This window comes from Balaenoptera musculus, chromosome 15 (genome assembly GCF_009873245.2).
Source record: "Balaenoptera musculus isolate JJ_BM4_2016_0621 chromosome 15, mBalMus1.pri.v3, whole genome shotgun sequence".
Lineage (NCBI taxonomy): Eukaryota > Metazoa > Chordata > Mammalia > Artiodactyla > Balaenopteridae > Balaenoptera > Balaenoptera musculus.
In genome coordinates, this window is record NC_045799.1 from 36,235,838 (window position 1) to 36,255,314 (window position 19,477).

A 19,477-nucleotide genomic window follows, 5' to 3' on the forward strand; every position below is an offset into this window, starting at 1 on the left:
CATCTATTGAGATGATCATATGGTTTTTATTGTTCAGTTTGTTGATATGGTGTATCACATTGATTGATTTGCATATACTGAAGAATGCTTGCATCCCTGCGATAAATCCCACTTGATCATGGTGTATGGTCCTTTTAATGCGCTGTTGGATTCTGTTTGCTAGTATTTTGTTGAGGAGTTTCGCATCTATATTCATCAGTGATATTGGTCTGTAATTTTCTGTTTTTGTCGTATCTTTGTCTGGTTTTGGTATCAGGGTGATGGTGGCCTCATAGAATGAGTTTGGGAGTGTTCCTTCCTCTGCACTTTTTTGGAAGAGTTTGAGAAGGATGGGTGTTAGCTCTTCTCTAAATGTTTGATAGAATTCACCTGTGAAGCTATCTGGTCCTGGACTTTTGTTTGTTGGAAGATTTTTAATCACAGTTCCAATTTCATTACTTGTGATTGGTCTGTTCATATTTTCTATTTCTTCCTGGTTCAGTCTTGGAAGCTTATACCTTTCTAAGAATTTGTCCATTTCTTCCAGTTTGTCCATTTTATTGGCATAGAGTTGCTTGTAGTAGTCTCTTAGGATGCTTTGTATTTCTGCAGTGTCTGTTGTTACTTCTCCTTTTCCATTTCTATTTTTATTGATTTGAGTCCTCTCCCTCTTTTTCTTCATGAGTCTGGCTAATGGTTTATCAATTTTATTTATCTTCTCTAAGAACCAGCTTTTAGTTTTATTGATCTTTGCTATTGTTTTCTTTGTTTCTATTTCATTTATTTCTGCTCTGATCTTTATGATTTCTTTCCTTCTGCTAACTTTAGGTTTTGTTTGTTCTTCTTTCTCTAGTTCCTGAAGGTGTAAGGTTAGATTTTTTTGAGATTTTTCTTGTCTCTTGAGGTAGCCTTGTATAGCTATAAACTTCCCTCTTAGAACTGCTTTTGTTGCATCCCATAGGTTTTGGATTGTTTTGTTTTCATTGTCATTTGTCTCTAGGTATTTTTTGATTTCCTCTTTGATTTCTTCAGTGATCTCTTGGTTATTTAGTAATGTATTGTTTAACCTCCATGTGTTTGTGGCTTTTACATTTTTTTCCCTGTAATTGATTTCTAATCTCATAGCATTGTGGTCAGAAAAGATGCTTGATATGATTTCAATTTTCTTAAATTTACTGAGGCTTGATTTGTGACTCAAGATGTGATCTATCCTGGAGAATGTTCCGTGCGCACTTGAGAAGAAAGTGTAATTTGCTGATTTTGGATGGAATGTCCTATAAATATCAATTAAATCTATCTGGTCTATTGTGTCATTTAAAGCTTGTGTTTCCGTATTAATTTTCTGTTTGGATGATCTGTCCATTGGTGTAAGTGAGTTATTAAAATCCCCCATTATTATTGTGTTACTGTCGATTTCCTCTTTTATAGCTGTTAGCCGTTGCCTTATGTATTGAGGTGCTCCTATGTTGGGTACATACATATTTATAATTGTTATATCTTCTTCTTGATCATTATGTAGTGTCCTTCCTTGTCTCTTGTAACATTCTGTAACATTCTGTATTTTAAAGTCTATTTTATCTGATATGCGTATTGCTACTCCAGTTTTCTTTTGATTTCCATTTGCATGGAATATCTTTTTCCATCCCCTCACTTTCAGTCTGTATATGTCCCTAGGTCTGAAGTGGGTCTCTTGTAGACAGCATATATATGGGTCCTGTTTTTGTATCCACTCAGCAAGCCTCTGCCTTTTTCTTGGAGCATTTAATCCATTCACGTTTAAGGTAATTATCAATATGTATGTTTCTATTACCATTTTCTTAATTGTTTCCGGGTTGTTTTTGTAGGTCCTTTTCTTCTCTTGTGTTTCCCACTTAGAGAAGTTCCTTCATCATTTGTTGTAGAGCTGGTTTGGTGGTGCTGAATTCTCTTAGCTTTTGCTTGTCTGTAAAGCTTTTGATTTCTCCATCGAATCTGAATGAGATCCTTGCCGGGTAGAGTAATCTTGGTTGTAGCTTCTTCCCTTTCATCACTTTAAGTATATCATGCCACTCCCTTCTGGCTTGTAGAGTTTCTGCTGTGAAATCAGCTTTTAACCTTATGGGAGTTCCCTTGTATGTTATTTTTCGTTTTTCCCTCGCTGCTTTCAATAATTTTTTGTCTTTAATTTTTGCCAATTTGATTACTATGTGTCCGGGCGTATTTCTCCTTGGGTTTATCCTGTATGGGGCTCTATGCGCTTCCTGGACATGGGAGGCTATTTCCTTTATCATGTTAGGGAAGTTTTCGACTGTAACCTCTTCAAATATTTTCTCATGTCCTTTCTCTCTCTCTTCTCCTTCTGGGACCCCTATAATGCGAATATTGTTGTGTTTAATGTTGTCCCAGAGGTCTCTTAGTGTGTCTTCATTTCTTTTTGTTCTTTTTTCTTTATTCTGTTCTGCAGCAGTGAATTCCACCATTCTATCTTCCAGGTCACTTATCTGTTCTTCTGCCTCAGTTATTCTGCTAATGATTCCTTCTAGTGTATTTTTCATTTCAGTTATTGTATTGTTCCTCTCTGTTTGTTTGTTCTTTAATTCTTCTAGGTCTTTGTTAAACATTTCTTGCATCTTCTTGATCTTTGCCTCCATTCTTTTTCTGAGGTCCTGGATCATCTTCACTATCATTATTCTGAATTCTTTTTTCTGGAAGGTTGCCTATCTCCACTTCATTTAGTTGTTTTTCTGGGGTTTTATCTTATTCCTTCATCTGGTACATAGCCCTTTGCCTCTTTATCTTGTCTATCTTTCTGTGAATGTGGTTTTTATTCCACAGGCTGCAGGATTGTAGTTCTTCTTGCTTCTGCTGTCTGCCCTCTGGTGGATGAGGCTATGTGACCTTGAGCCTTTCTGATTTGGTTGAAACTAATACCAAATTTGGAAATCTTTTAATATACCGTGTTAACTTGAATAGTTTCTCGAATATAGGTGAGATAAGGGGATAGTTTGCAACGTTAGGGATAAAGTTTGGTAATCACTTGAAGATTTCAGAGTACGTAGTTTTTTGATGATTAATTTTGGCATCTCTTGTGCGTGTCATTAAATATAAAAAGGGCTGTCTTTTATGTTAGACTAAGTAAAAGTGGTATAATGCGTTTGTGTTATTTACTTTTGTTTTCTGTTTCATTGGGTGGAAAATTTAAATCTGACCTAGTGAATCCTTTAACACTTTGAGAACTATATATTTTATTTTTAATTTGTTAAGAATCACAACTATGTCTTCAAATTTCTTACAACCTACCAGGCTGGTTCCTTCACAGAGTTTTCTCAAATTCCATGTATTATTTCTTATTGCTATTGTAGAATATTACCCACGAAGTTAGTGGCTTAAAACAACACAGACTTATTCTTATCTTATCAATTTTGGAGGTCAGAAGTCTAAAATGGGTCTCAATGTGCTAAAATCAAGGTGTTGGCTGACTGTGCCTTCTGAAGGCTCTGGGGAGGATCTGTTCCTTGCCTTTTCCAGCTTCTAGAGGTCGCCTGCATTCCTTGGCTGGTGGCCCCCTTCCATCTTCAAAATCGTCAATGGCCTGTGGAGTCTTTCTCACAGTGTCATGTGTTTCTTACTCTTCTGCCTCCTTCTTCCTCATTTAAGGACCTTTGTGATTATATTAGGTCCACCTGGATAATCTAGGATAGTCTCTTTATGTTACGATCAGTGGAATAGCAATCTTAATGACACTGCAACCTTTGCCTATAATTCTCCTTTGCCTATGACATAACATATTCACAGATTCTGAGCATTAGGAAGAAGCTATTATCCTGCCTACCACATTCCCTAAACCAGAAATGATCCATGTGCTTTTCGTAAGGTTTCAGTGACACACTGTCTCAACTTGCTATTATTCATATACATACTTTATCTCTCCTCTGTCTTTTTACCCCTGGACTAGACAGGACTATGTCTACATCATATTGTGTTCTCAGCACACAGCAACATTGAAAGAACCAGGTAAATATTTTTTGAGCAAATGAATGATTCTGTGTAAAACTTTATTCAAAAATGATTAGAAGGGAGGAAGTCAATTATAGAAGTATAGAGAAAGGAAACAGGCAAAAATGGACAGATTATCATCAGTACTACTTGCAAAGAACAGTTTCTTCAAACACATCATTGTCTCTAAGCATTAAATAATATCACTGGTCAAAGGATATGATCCACTTAAGAGTTATTACAATTTTTCTCACTCTAATATTTTGGCATTAAAAAATCCTTTAATGTCTTTTAGTTTTTTAAACAGAATCAGTTCTTTGAGGCCTTATGAACTCTGGGCATCCTAACCTCTCACATCTGAACCTGCAAATTTTGGAAAGTGGTGGCCAAACTGTGGGATGGATGCCCTTGTGGGGAGACCTGCTGAGTAGCTAGCTTGCACTGGCCAAGTGGTACCCAAGGCTTCCTCAAGCTCTAAGAGCTTTGGCTTTAAAGTACTTTCGAACATGTGCAGCTAGTCTATGAAATACACTTAAGAGTAGAGGAGAGTGAATGATTTCCCCAACATGTCCAGGTAGCCTAGATTTTCTCCCAGATACCTTTAGCCTACATGTGAGTTATATATTCTACTTCATGATGTATTTGTGTATTTCTAAATATATTATATATATATACATATATATATAACGTTTTATATATATATATATATATATATATATATATATATATATGTAAAGTTTTAATGCTGTTCCACATCCAAGAAGTGTCATTTTGAAAAGTGTGAACATGCATTATTCTTACCATAGTCCTATGATGTAGGCAGGCATTCTTCTCCTGTCTTATGGGTGAAGAAGTCTAGCCACAGAGTATAACAAACTTGTCCATCCTCACACAGCTGACTTGTAATGTGTGTGATACAGTGAGTGATTTGAATCTAGATTACTTCACTCCAAACTCCATGCTTCTTATACATTTAGTACCACACAAACTACATTTTCTCAGGCATCAAGGCTTATAGGCCTTGCTGTTTCTTTTAACTCATGATCTGAATAATGCAGCAATTCACAAAGTGTTTTCTGTGGTATGTTACTCTAATGATATTCCCTGTGAAAAGAAAGTATTTTGTAATCAAGTGTAATTAACAGTACTTTCAAAATTAAAGCATGTACTGCCATAGCAGTGACTATGCATGCAAAGCCCAATAGTAGAGAAATGTCTTAACTTCTTTTACCCCAGCATCTTCCAAACTCACATGACCACAGGACCCTTGCTCTCTGCCCTCATGCTCCCATAATAGTTATTGTTTTTTGGGAAAGCTACAAAATTCCTAGATCCTCTGTCCCCAGTTGGTCTGACATCATTATGCTGCCAGCCAGTGTGTAAATGGAGCTGTTGTTAATGGGCAGAAATTGGCTTTGCCTCCTGTGTCCATTAGGAATGCTTTCATCAGCAAGTACTAGAGTATCTAAGTAATTTCGGTTTGAGCTCTTGCTAATGAAAGTGCAGTCCTTGTATCAGCTATATAGATGCCACCTGGGAGCCTGTTAGAAACCTGAACTTTCAGGTCCTACCCTAGATTTGCTGAAAGGGAATCTATATTTTAATAAGATCCTCAGGTAATTCAAATGCACAGTAACATTTAAGGAGCACTGATTTAAACAATAAGGGCATTATTTTTTTAATCTAATAATAAATTCAAATATGGAGGGTCCTATTTTGATTTGCAACCCTAAGGAGTATTTAGGACCCAGGGTCCTGTTTCCTCATGGTGGTAAAATGGCTGCCAACTCTATGCATTTTATCCTCTCTTAGCTGCATTGAAATACAGCTAGAAGGAGACAGGGGCAAAGTAGGCATGGAAGGAGGCAGGGACAAAGGACTTTTTCTTATGTGGCTTTTTTTTTTAAATTTTGGCTGCCCCGCAAGTCTTGCGGGATCTCAGTTCCCTGACCAGGGATTGAACCCGGTGCATGTCAGTGAAAGCACTGAATCCTAACCACTAGACCACCAGGGAACTCCCAGGCTTTCTTTTTTTATTAAGAAATAATTTCTTCCTCAGGAAGCCTGCTACAGCTTCCCCTTGGTTCTCATCAGCTAGATCTGTGTCACATATTCATGCATTAGATCAATTACTGACAACATGTAACAGGAAAGCCTCAATCGCCTTTGTTCTTGACCAGTGCTGTCCAAAAAAAATATAAAGCTAGCCATATATATAATTTAAAATTTTCTAGTAGCCACATTTTTAAAAAAAGAAAAGAAAAACAGGTAAAATTAATTTTAATAATGTTTTATTTAACCCAGTATATCTAGGCCATTATCATTTCAACATGTAAGCAATATAAAAAAATTGCCAATGAGATATTTTATTTTCTTTATTTCATACTAAATCTTTGAAATCGAGTCCATATTTTATGCTTATACTACATTTCAATTCAGACGCTAAATTTTCATTAGAGATGTTTGATCTGTATTTAGATATCAATTGAAAAGGTGTTCACCAAATTGCTTAATGCATAATTAAATATTTTCCAATAATCAAATCATGTTTCAGATTTTAAATTTAATTTAATTTAAATTAAATTAAAAATTTGGTTCCTCAGTCACATCAGTCACGTTTCAAGTGGCTGGTCTCTGTTGTACTGGACAAGGCAGGACTAGGCCCTCGCTACGCAAAACATGGTCCAGCGACCAGCAGTGACAGCATTTTCTGAGAGCTTGTTAGAACTGCTGAATCTTGGGTCCCACCCTAGATCTATTCAGTCAAAATCTATATTTTAATTTAATTTAATGCACATTAAAGCTTAAGCTGTTCTCAACTTTGGCTAGGATTTTAAATGACTGTGGGAACTTTAGAAAATACTGTTGCTTACACCCCACACGAGAACCTTGGAATCAGACTTTCTATGGGGTCCAGACATCAATATTTTATTGAAGCTTTCCGGGTTATTCCAATATGCAGCCAAGTTTGAGAACTACTGGTCTTGACCAATCCTGATTCATCCCCTCAATTCAGACACATTGCAACCCCAGCACTATGGTAGTGGAAGTTCTTAAGTAACCAAGAGTGGTTTCCATATTTGCTTCCCTTGTTCTGTGGATATTTTCTGTATGGATTGGTGTCTGGCTGGTATCTGCTATACTTGCTTGGGTCACACTCTCTTAGTCTCTTTTCTCCATTCAATCTGGCTAACTCTTTCCTCTGTTTCCCAGTCAACAGTTTCACCATAGCTTACCTTCCTTATTCTCCCAGGTAGCTGACACATTAGGCTGTGCTGATCCGTATTCAAACCTGATCTGGAAGCCCATCAAGGGCTGCCTTTTCTTCCAGCTCCTTACCTCTGCTCCAGCCCTAGTGAAGATGCATCTTGCTTCTTTGTTGTCGTGTTATTCATTGCCTCTGCCTCAGTGTTTCATCCACAGTGTCCTTTTCTTAGTTCTTACACTTCCCACCTTATACATTTCCAGAATTAATTTCCTTTAGGTGCTCATAATTCCGCCTTTGTTTCATTGATTATGTTTTGCCTTCCCGTTGATGATGAGCTCAAATGAGATGGGTATGAAGTCTACTCATTTAAAGCAGCTCTGAATCTATGAGCTCTAACTGAGATGTGATTTTTTTGGCCATATTTGGGTACCTTGTAAGCTGCTCATGTACCCTTCTCTGGGTTCCTGGAGACTCAAAATATACACAGACCTCAAAACATAGGCTTGCATATTTACATGCCTCCATTGCAAACTATACCACCTGAGCTTGTCTTCTGAGGAGGTAACTTTAGCAGCACAGACTTGGAAAAAAATAGGTGCTTCTCTACTAGGAACCTTCACCTGGGAGGCTCTCATTAGTACAGACAAAGCCACTTTAAAACAAAAGCATATTCAGCTTGCCCAGCTCTAAGAGGCACTGTCGTGGTCATGTGGACTCATGAACAAAGGGGCTGATTGACAGCCTTTTGAAATCTAACCCGTTTCTTGGTAGAAAAGCTTCTGTACAGGATACATTTCCACGATGAGTAATTGCTGTCAAATCTAACAAAAGGACTTCTCCAAAATTTAGGCCATGTAGCATTTAGGCTATGTAATAAAACAGCTATGTATTAGGTAGTATTTATTTATTTAAATATTAAGAGAATCCTATCAGCTTCTGGAAATTATTATTAAAGTATAAATGTTTTTATTCGAGATTGTGTAAACAAGTATGTGAAGACTGAGCACTTGGAGAAATATAGGAGTTAAGCAATAATAGCAATTCTTACTGTTACATTTGAAAGTAAATCAGTATTTTAACTGTGTAAACTCCATGATTTAAAAAGTCTTAGTTTAGAAAAATCTGATTTTTGAAATTTAAAATTGTAAGATCAAAAATATTTTTAAAAGTCATTTAAAAATCTATCACATTTATGTATTTTTTCTAATATTTATATTGCATAAAAAATTAATATGGTAAAGTCCCCATGAAATTTTTGAATAGTCGTTAGAAATGAACTATTCAAAGAAGCTCCCTGAGAAATATGGTCCATATGACTCAAATTATGTATAGAACAGCAAAATATTAAAAGTATAATGTTAGCTTCCTTGTATTAGAATTAAGAAATATCATGAGGAACCCCAGACATTTTGGAGGACTGGAAAAACTTTGACTTTTCTGCAATCAAACACTCTGTTCAGTGAAAGAGGAAAAGCTAATAATTAAATATACATTATATCTAATAAAATACACATTTATGCCAGCATATATAATGAAGTATATCCAATTTGCCCAATAATATATGTAACACATGGGTGTGTTGTGTTTTGCCTTGTTCATAGCACTTTGACAAATAATCTTACCATCCTCTGTGGCCCTGGGCAGAGTCAGTAACATTTTGGTTCCATTCCACAGATTTGAAAATGGGGACTCAGAGAAGAACAATATATACTCCAAATCACCAGAATGTAAGATTAGAAATCATTCATCTTACTCAACAGCTGGTGTTCTTTTCACTGTAGTATGCTGCCTCTTTATTTCTTAGGGCCCTCAGGCAATAGGACTTTTTAAGCTTTCTGGGCTATGAGACGTTAAAGGACTGGCCAGCGAGCTGACCGCTCCATGGTGGATTCGATCAGCCTGACAAATTGCTCCTCAGTCCCTTTTTCCATAATTCTGAAAGCATTAAAGCTTTGAAATTTAGTTTTCCCATAAGTTTGGCATAAATTTAGTGGCAAAATTATGCCTAAACCAACAGGAGGTTATATATAGTCTTTATTTATCCCACTTTGGATGAATAGCTATAGGTCTCACTGCATAAATACTGGTGTATTTGCTAGGGATCCACAAACTTTTTCTCTAAAGATCTAGATAGTAAATATTTTAGGCTTTGTGAATCATACTGTCTCTTTGTCAACTACTCAACTCTGCCGTCGTGACTGGCACAAAAGCAGCCAGAGACAGTATGTAAATGAAGTCATGGCTGTGTTCCAATAAAATTTTATTTACAAAAATAGAGGGCAGGTTGGACTTTGACCACTGTCCATAGTCTGTCAACCCCTGGGCTTAAGGGTGATGGCTAGATTTGATGGGACTATTGCATAATGTATTATATATGCACCATATTACCTTTCTGACATTGAAACATATCAGACCCCAAAGGATTTTGGTAAGGGGTCATGGGCCTGTATCTAAGATTTAAAGGAAATATTACAGAAGAGAAAATCATCTCTGTTTTGGTCAAGCACTAAAGTCTTCGTATACGCATGACTGGAGGGCCAACTAAAGTTCAGGTATTGCCAGTGCCTTAGTCAAGAATGAGTGCTGTGAACCAGAAAGTATTTAAACACATAGGTTCATATCTGCCCCACATAACAGTAAGTTCAGTGGTAGGTAGTACAGGGCTGGTTCAAGCTAAGTGGTTCCCTCAGAAATCCAGCCTCTCTCCATATTCATTCTCTACCATCCTTAGTTGATATGCCTTCATCTTGATGATCATTGCCTCATGGTTGCAAAATGGGTGCTGTACCTCCGGGTGTCACATACACACTCCCAGCAGAAAGCAAAAAAAGGAAGTGGGGAACATTGTATCTATATTAGAAAAGCAGAAACTTATCCCCAAGTCTCAACATTTAATCTATCACTGGACTAAACAGGGTCACAAAGCTACCACTAATTGTAAGGAAGCCTCTGGAAGCAAGTATTTTTAGTTGGGTTCGTTTTCATTACCCACTGAAATAGGGAGAAAAGATATTGGGTGGACAAGTTGCACCATCTGCTGAGGCATCTGTTCTTGTTTTGGTAGCTGTTACATTTCATTACAGATATTTAACATTTTATAGTCTTCTCTCCTGGGCAACATATCTTTTTAAGTATCACCAGTGTTAGCAGTGTTTTCCATCTGAGTTGGAAAATTAAATAACATGATTCACATTTTTAAAATGTAAATGTTGTGTAATATGAATGTATAATCACTTGAGAATGGATTTTTCAGAAATAAACTTTCCTGAGGATTTTAGTGTTGGAGGATTTTGTTTAGATGGGACCCTTAGTATGTGTGTTTGCAAGGTTTGAGGAAAGACTGAGGTTGAAATCAGTGGAAGGCAGCTTACACATTCAGCCTTGTAAGCAAGTCTTTGTTCTCATGGGGGACGATTGCACAGTAGAGCAGAATTTCATGGCACTGCATGGTGAACTCAGAGAGCTTTAAGATAGAACAGCCACTCAGTAACTTTCTTAACTATGGCTCTGCTACAAGTCTGAGAGAAAAGCAATTAGATAAGCACATGGAGACCATTTTAGTTTTTACTTGTGTGTCTTGGGATTTTTTTTTTTTAACATCTTTATTGGAGTATAATTGCTTTACAATGTTGTGTTAGTTTCTGCTGTATAACAAAGTGAATCAGCTATATGTATACATATACCCCCATATCCCCTCCCTCTTGCGTCTTCCTCCCACCCTCCCTATCCCATCCCTCTAGGTGGTCACAAAGCACTGAGCTGATCTCCCTGTGCTATGCAGCTGCTTCTCACTAGCTATCTATTTTACATTTGGCAGTGTATATATGTCAATGTTACTCTCTTACTTCGTCCCAGCTTACCCTTCCCCCTCCCCGTGTCCTCAAGTCCATTCTCTATGTCTGTGTCTTTATTCCTGTCCTGATCCTAGGTTCCTCAGAACCATTTTTTTTTTTATATTCCATATATATGTGTTAGCATATGGTATTTGTTTTTCTCTTTCTGACTTACCACTACTGGGCCTATACCCTGAGAAAACCATAATTCAAAAAGAGTCATGTACCACAGTGTTCATTGCAGCACTATTTACAATAGCCAGGACACGGAAGCAATGTAAGTGTCCATCGACAGATGAATGGATAAAGAAGATGTGATGCATATATACAATGGAATATTACTCAGCCATAAAAAGAAACAAAACTGAGTTATTTGTAGTGAGGTGGATGGACCTAGAGTCCATCATACAGAGTGTCTTGGGATATTTACCCTCCTGTCTGAGGTGGTATTTATTGTCTTTCTGGACACAGGGCACTTACTTGTTCGTTTTTTTTTTTTTTTTTTTTTTTGGCATAAGTTACTGTAATAAGAAAGGATAGAGGTACCCACACAATTTCAAATGTCTCTTCGCTTTAGTAGGCTATCCTAAAATGGTACAATTGGGAATAGCATGAAAATAAATATATTCCTTTATTGATTTGTTTAGACCTTAAATGTAAGTGAAATTAATTTTTCTTCAACTAAGTTCTGTAACACTGAATTAATTCTAGAATCTGTTTCAATGTAGCCATTATGACTAAGTTAAAACAATGACCTTTGATCTGTCAGATAAAGCCTAATTTTGAAATAATGCCCATCAGACCCTCATGTGCTGTACTTTTGAAAACTGCAGCAAGAAAATCCAGTTTTTAGCCCAAATAGTTCATGGTTCTTAGGGAATCCAGAATTAAGTGACCAGCAAGAACTATTTCAGAAGTGACCAGAAATGGAATGGTCTGCAATTTGATGAGGAGAAATGAAGAAGAAGCCATGTTGGTACTATTTGAATCTGGATTACTCTGTGACGTCCAGATCATTCATTAACATGATCAAACAAACTAGAATCAGCAGATACTGATGAGAAACAGACAGCTAAAAGAGAAGGATCAATGTGAACAAACCTACCAACTGAGCCAGAAGAAACAGAAATAAATGAGAAGAGATAAATCCTTAAAATAATTCCAAATTTTATCATGAGGGATAGTTAAGAACAGACTCCTATGGAAGAGGAGTAGTTCAAGACCAAGAAGGGATTATTGGAAATTAAAGTGTAATTGTTGACTTAAAAAATAATAGTATAGTGAAAAGATGAAGAAACCTTCCAGAAAAACGGAGCAAAAGAACAAAGAGTTGGAAAATATGAGTGAAGAGATGAGACATGATAGTGGTCCTACATTTTCTTATAGAGGGTCTGGAAAGAGAAAATTGAAAAAAAATTGGAGGAAATAAAAGACACATACACACACACATTTTTAACTTTTCCAAATCTTCAGACAACAAAGGCCCTCTGAGTGCAAAGTAGGTTGAGTAAGCGTATGAGTGGATCGGTAATTAAACACATTTTCCTGATATTTCAGAACACCAAGGAGCAGGAGAGGATGCTAAAAGATTCCAGAAATGGGAGTGGGATAGGGAATTGACCACAGAGATGATTTCTAGAGGACAAGAGAATGATACCTTCTTGGTTTGGTAGGAATTTTGATTCTGTTCCCAACAAACTGCAAATTCAGTATGAAGGGAAAATAAAAGCATTTTAAGACAAGTAAGAACTAAAACATTTGCTCATCCCCAGGCCATTCCTAAAAGAATTAATGCAGCAAAATAAAAGAGAGAAATGTGGGTTCCAAGGATAGGTGGATAAACTAAACTAATACAAAAAACAAGAAACCCCAAGACAGTAGCTCTTTGGCAAATGTTTAAAAGAAAAAAAAAAAAAAAATGCTGTCAAAAGCAGAATAGGATCTTTAGGGAGCTCTAAAATCCTAAAAGCAAATGAAATTTCTATAAGAGAAAGTGTGATAAAGCTGCATGTTCTCAGTTAACAGAGTATTTAAGTCGGGCCCTTCTCGACTCAGTTTTTGTTCTGCTTCTTGGAGCAGCACCGATTAGAGCAGTGTTGTATGGCCTTCTCTTCCTTCACACGCACAATTTGTTTCTGCAGAGAGTAGTTACCATGTAATTTTCATATTGTAAATGCTGTTCATTTTGCAATTTACCAACATCACTGTGTAAAAAAGTTATAGTACAGAACATGGTATAAATGATAAAACTTTGACAATGTGAGAGTAGTAGTTTGCTAGAGAAAATTTGGGAGGTGGAAAGGGGAAGAAGGTGGAAGGAGACAGAGGGACCCTAATCCCTCATTTTACAAAGAGAGCGAGATAACACTGCCTCAATTTGGTGAGTTAAGAAGAGAGGTTTAAACTGTCTACAGATCAATTGAAAAACAAAATATTATATAATATTAGTGGTGGTGAAGAGAGGGAAAAAAAAGGGAATAGCATACTGTGGAGTCAAATGATAATTTTCAAGTTAACAAATCAAGAAATAGGGGTTTGAGCATACTATCTGGAGGTACACTTTCCAATTCAGTAGCTACTGGCCAGGCGGGGTTATTGAGCCATTGAAATGCAGCTCATCCAAATTGAGATGTGCTGTAAGGAAAATACACATCAGATTCCCAAGACTTAGTATGAAAAAAACGAATGTTAAAATACCTCAGTCATTTTTTTAAAAATTTTATTATTTATTTATTTATTTATGGCTGTGTTGGGTCTTCGTTTCTGTGCGAGGTCTTTCTCTAGTTGTGGCAAGTGGGGGCCACTCTTCATCACGGTGTGCGGGCCTCTCATTATCACAGCCTCTCTTGTTGCGGAGCACAGGCTCCAGACGCGCAGGCTCAGTCGTTGTGGCTCACGGGCCCAGTTGCTCCGCGGCATGTGGGATCTTCCCAGACCAGGGCTCGAACCCGTGTCCCCTGCATTGGCAGGCAGATTCTCAACCACCGCGCCACCAGGGAAGCCCCCTCAGTCATTTTTAATATTGAATAATGTTGAACTGATAGTATTTTCAGTCTATTTAAATAATATATTGCTAAAATTAATTTTACCATTTTCTTGTTGTTGTTTTTAATGTGAGTATTACTAGAAAATTTAAAATTACATATGTGGTTTGCTAGAGTTCTATTGAATAGTCCTGCCTCTAGAGAGGTATAGAGGTAGACTAGAAAAGTTGAAATCAGAAATGATCAATTTATTTGTACCATTGTGGGAGTGGACTGGTGTGATGGGAAAGGAAGCCTTTTTGTCTTATACTTTTATATCTTTTAGAAAATTATTTTTATTAAATATTGAGCAGTTTCAAAAGGATATCTGTAAAATATATGAAAAGCATGAGGAAGAACGAGATAATAAATATTCTTAATCACCACCCAGTTTAAGGAAACAAAGAAGCAAAAACAACCCACCATTTACATTGAAGGCATTTCTCCCTCCCACCCCAAGCTCCTGGACTGTTTTAATTTTAATTTTTACTATTGTCCTCATAATAAAAATAATCATATGCCTTTCAAGAAAGTTTTTAAGTGGAGGATATCTTTTTTTTTTACAGTCCAGGTCTTTTATTTTCTTTACATCCATCATACCATGAATTCATAGGGATTGGGCTCCAACAGTCAGGCTCTTTTCCATTGGTTCTCATGAAGTGTGCTTCTCTGGGTGGGGCAGGCTGGCACTTCAGTTGAACCCAAGTACCTTTCTCTTTGGCTTCCTTCTTTTTCTGATCATTTTCCTTCACCCGTTTCAGGAATCTATCTCAGCTCTTAGAGTGCTTAATATGCCTGATACACACGTTAATTCTCTTGGCAAGAATCTTGCCCTTAACTTGTTTGTTTACAATGATGCCAACAGCCTGCTGGGTAACATTGTAGACTCTCCCAGTTTTGCCGTGGTAACATTTGTGGGGCATTCCTTTTTGAACAGTGCCCATTCCCTTGATATCTACAATATCACCTTTCTTGTAGATTCGCATGTATGTGGCCAAAGGAACAACTCCATGTTCTTTAAAAGGCCTAGAGAACATGTAGCGGGTGCCCCTCTTCTTTCCCTTTGTGTTGGTCATTTTGGTGAATTACTGGAAGATGGCGGTTCCGGCCGAAAGGCAGGATATCTTGTATAGTTTTTTTTGTTTGTTTGTTTGGGTAATTTGGCAGTATTAAATTTTAAAATGGCTATGCTATTGGAATTAATTGTTCCCTTTGAGAAATGTGTTTTATGTGTTCCAAAAAATGCAAACTGCAAAGAAGTATGTAAAACTTGATGTCATTTTAATTTTTCTTAAAAACATGTATGTTTGTATATCTACTTTATAACTATGCATGTACACGTACATATACATGTATATGCTGCCATACACATAGACATGATATATGTATGTATACACACGAACGTATGCATAGTCAGTACCTGGTAACATTGCTTATCTCTCATAAGTCTGATTGGAAGGGTATTTTCTTGTTTTATACATTTTCAGAGGCAGATGATCATGCAATTATAATTTTATTTACTTAGTGGTGATCATTTTCTATATTTTTCCTCATGAAAATACTTGAAGAAATAAAATAAATATTTAAATATGTTTGAACAGTTAGGGCTTTTTTGGAAGAGAACATATTGCCTTAGAAGGTAAGAAGCAATATGTTTGGAATTTTTTTAAAAAAAGGTTAAGTTACACAAAAAGTATTAAAGCCATCATTTTTCTTCTCCCCCACCCCAAGTGTATTAGTCCAAGAGGCAGGTGTTATCACTTTCAAACCAACCCTAAAGCTGATTCCTTATCTCATCCTTTCAGTCTAAGGCACTTGGAAAGAACATAGCCGTCTTCCTCCAGTGCTTCCTTTCCAACACAAAATGTCAGAAGCCTGTCAGCAAATCACATTAATGTAGTGAACTGTACTTCCCGCAGGACAGTCAAAGCAAAGGAGATGCATGAATCATTTTAATTTTCTGAATGTAGGCCATGATATATAGGTAATGTTTACTTTTTCTCTAATTATACGTGTTCATGAGCACTGAAAAGAATCTTTTTTGTGGGGTGGGGGGCAGAGCGCCACGCAGCTTGTGTGATCTTAGTTCCCCCACCAGGGATTGAACCTAGGCCACTGCAGTGAAAGCACCGAGTCCTAACCACTGCACTGCCAGGGAATTCCCTGAAAAGATCTTTTTTACTTCATAAAACTACAAAGAAGAAATGAACTATTTACTTCAATCCTATCATCCAGACATAACCACTAATAATATTTTGTTATAATTATTTCTAGTATTTCTAGACATAAACATAAACTATACTTTGAAACTTTGGACATATTATGTGTATGTCTTCTGTTTTTTTCCCCAAAACCATTATATTTGGAGTGCTTTTTCATGGCATTGAATATTCTTCATAGGCATAGTTTTAATAACTTTGGAATAGATCATTTTAGAGAAATCAATGAAAAATATGAGTTTAAATTGGAAATGAATATATTGCATTTTTATTGAGGTTGGGATTGAACATATTTGTTCTTCTAGGGGAGTTTTAGTATACAATTGATACCATAAGTGAAAAGATAATGAAATGTTTACCTTGTCATAATCAATAACAATTTTCTTAGCTGTTATTAGGTGAATGGAAGTCTTTATGGATGTGGAAGACATGTCCAAAGACACATCTTGAATGAAAACAGATGGTTGTACACTTCCGTACCCACCAATAGATGAAAAGGTGGAAACTTCATTAATGCAAAGTGGCTTGGAGCTGTAACCATGCATCTCAGGACAAAAATGAATCTAGATTCTGTTCTTGTCTCAAGGAGGCAGAAGATTAAAGGCTTATTTTTGCCAGGCTGTTTACCCCTAATGGATGACTCATTTGGCATAAGCTAGCCTTGTCAAGGTGAATTGCACCGGTACCAAGTCTAATACATATCATGAAAGATGGGATGTGTTGGTGGTTATGGAAGGGGGTGTGTGTGGAATTGTATCTTCTGAGGTCAAGTGGATGAACGGGGTTGGATGGGTGGGGGAAGGAATTGTCTTTAGGATAGGTAGGAATCTAGGAGCTGGTACCACCTGAGGAGAACCACTGGATTTTTATTTTAAGTGGAAGATCAAAGACATTTACAAGGATTATAATAAGGAAGAGTGTGATACGGCAAGAGGGGAGGATCAAACAGGTAGTCAGGTGAATGAGAGAGTGGAGAGAGGAACTTATAAAAATCATAGCTCCCACCTTCCGGATGCATTCTGTGGGCCAGCCACTTGTCTCCTGTGGGTGGAATGCGAGTCACCTGCTTAGGGGGGAGTGATGGAGGAATAGGCTGGGTTTCTTTTTACTTGGCATGTAAGGATAATAAGGTTGAAGGAAATGGGAAAGAAGGACATAGATTGAAGTAAACAGAGCCTTAATTATTAAAAGAGTTTGAAGAGTTGACATTGTCTGACATTTCAAGAGGAATTAAAGGCTCCTTTTAAATGACTCACAGAAGGTCATAGGATTGCTCACAGGTAGCCCCAGGAAGTTGCCCACCACTACTGGATATGGATGTGAACTCTTTATTCCTCTAAGATCCTGACCTCTGGGACAGACAGTGTATTCTCTGATGAAAAGTAAAACTACCTTCCCTTTGCATTAGGATTTGTAGGCTCCCTCTCAAGCTAGTTTAAGCAAGAAAAAGGGGAATTTATCAAAAGGATGCAGGGCTGTTTCCAGGGATCCCATGGTAAGAAACTGAAAATAGGAACTAAACTTTCAAGAATCCAGGCAGCAATTGATTTTCAGGTTCTCTCTCATCTCTGCTCCTCCAGTGCTATTTTTCTCTGTCCCCAATTCTCTTTCCACATGAGGTACAATGACGGTTCCAGATGTTTACATCTCCTGGTTCAAGCAACTCATGGCTGGCCCTCTGAAGTCTGACCCCAAATTCTCAAGAGAGGAAGAAGCTGATTGGCTCAGATTGAGGACATGTATGTCCATCCTTGGTCCAGTCAACTCTGGCCAGTGGTAAGGTCCTAGCACAAATATGGGTGCCATTGATATGCCATGGAAATGGGTCAGATAATAATTCTCAAAGAAGTTGTGGGCTTGATGGGCTCTCCAAAATTGACCACCACTGACACCTTAGTAGATGTGGGGCAGGGGACATAGCCTCTCACCATCACTGTGTTTTCTTTTCCACCCAAAATAATATCTAGTTCCTTGCACTTGAAAATGTGGTCCATGAACCTGCAGCATTAACATCACATGGGAACCTAGAAATGCAGACTCTTAGGCCCTACCCCAGACCTACTGAATCAGAATCTGACAGTTCACGAGATCTCCCAACAATTGTAGGACATAAATATTTGAGAAATGCGGATTAGGCAGAGGAGCGAATTAGGAACCACAGATTAGGGCTGTTAAAAGGGCTTCTTCCAGAGAGGGGTGGCATCCCAATTGTTTTGTCTGAACTTCAGCTGAGAGCCTTCCCCTACCCTCACCCAAGCTTCCTTTTGAGTGCATTTCTGCTGGAAATTCAGAGTTCAGGACGAGGATGGAGAGAGATGCCGGTGTCTGATGTGGGAACCATAGTGTATGCTGTTCTGTTTTGGCACTGAGGGGTGATCTGTGGGGTGAAAAAAGGAAAGAGAAAAGCAATAAAGGTGTTAATATTATCGCCAAAATGGAAGTATTGGCAAGCCTGCTTTTAATTAGGTAGTCATTATCTTGAAGTTAATAAATGTCACATATATTGTCACTAACCTACCTCTGTTCTTATGTCCAGCTCTGCAAGTTTTTAAAGTCCCTAAAATGGCATCTTTTCATAAAGCTTAAGCTCTTTTTCAGCTAAGCCAACAACTTTTGATTATGGAGAAATTACTAGATTGATTGTTTAGAATACAGATACCCTCAAGAAACTTACTAGGTAGAACATCTTTGGCAGCAATTCAGAAATTCATGCCATTAGCGTTTTGGACTTTGAAGTCTAAAAAGATGAATTTCAGACACTCTACTTTTCAGGAATTCTATTTTCCTACTTTTCTCTTGTTTACTCCTTAAAAGAGTCCTGGGAACTGACGTGGGTCACTTTAACCTGCCGTTGCTGTTAAATCAAACTGCTCATTTGCAGGGAAGCATTTATTATTTAGTAACTTAACCAGAAATCCATAAAAAAATATTTTCTTATAAAAATCCTTGCTTTGTAAACTGCCAGAAGTGACCAGATAGAAATAACAAGAATTTCTAGTTCTCCAGGCAAACAGGAAACCCCACCTCAGTGGGACCCTGCTGACACCAATTCAGAACTTTTTTTCCAACTTATTTTGTTGGAATAGAAGCATTTGGGTTTACTGGATCAGACTGAAATTTTTGAAGCCAACTGCTCTAATACCCTTGGTATTCCAGGTGACCAAATTTCTATATTCATTAAAAGAAAATATCATTTTGTCTGAAGGTTTAACATCCTTATATTAGATAGAAATATAGAGG

The 19,477-nt window shown here is 37.3% G+C and overlaps 1 protein-coding gene and 1 pseudogene across 1 annotated transcript in view; one reads left to right on the forward strand and one right to left on the reverse strand.

Moving 5' to 3' along the window:
* PLCB4 (phospholipase C beta 4) overlaps nucleotides 1-19,477 on the forward strand; it is a 415,887-nt gene that overhangs the window by 194,974 nt on the left and 201,436 nt on the right.
* LOC118881607 lies at nucleotides 14,613-15,094 on the reverse strand (annotated as a pseudogene).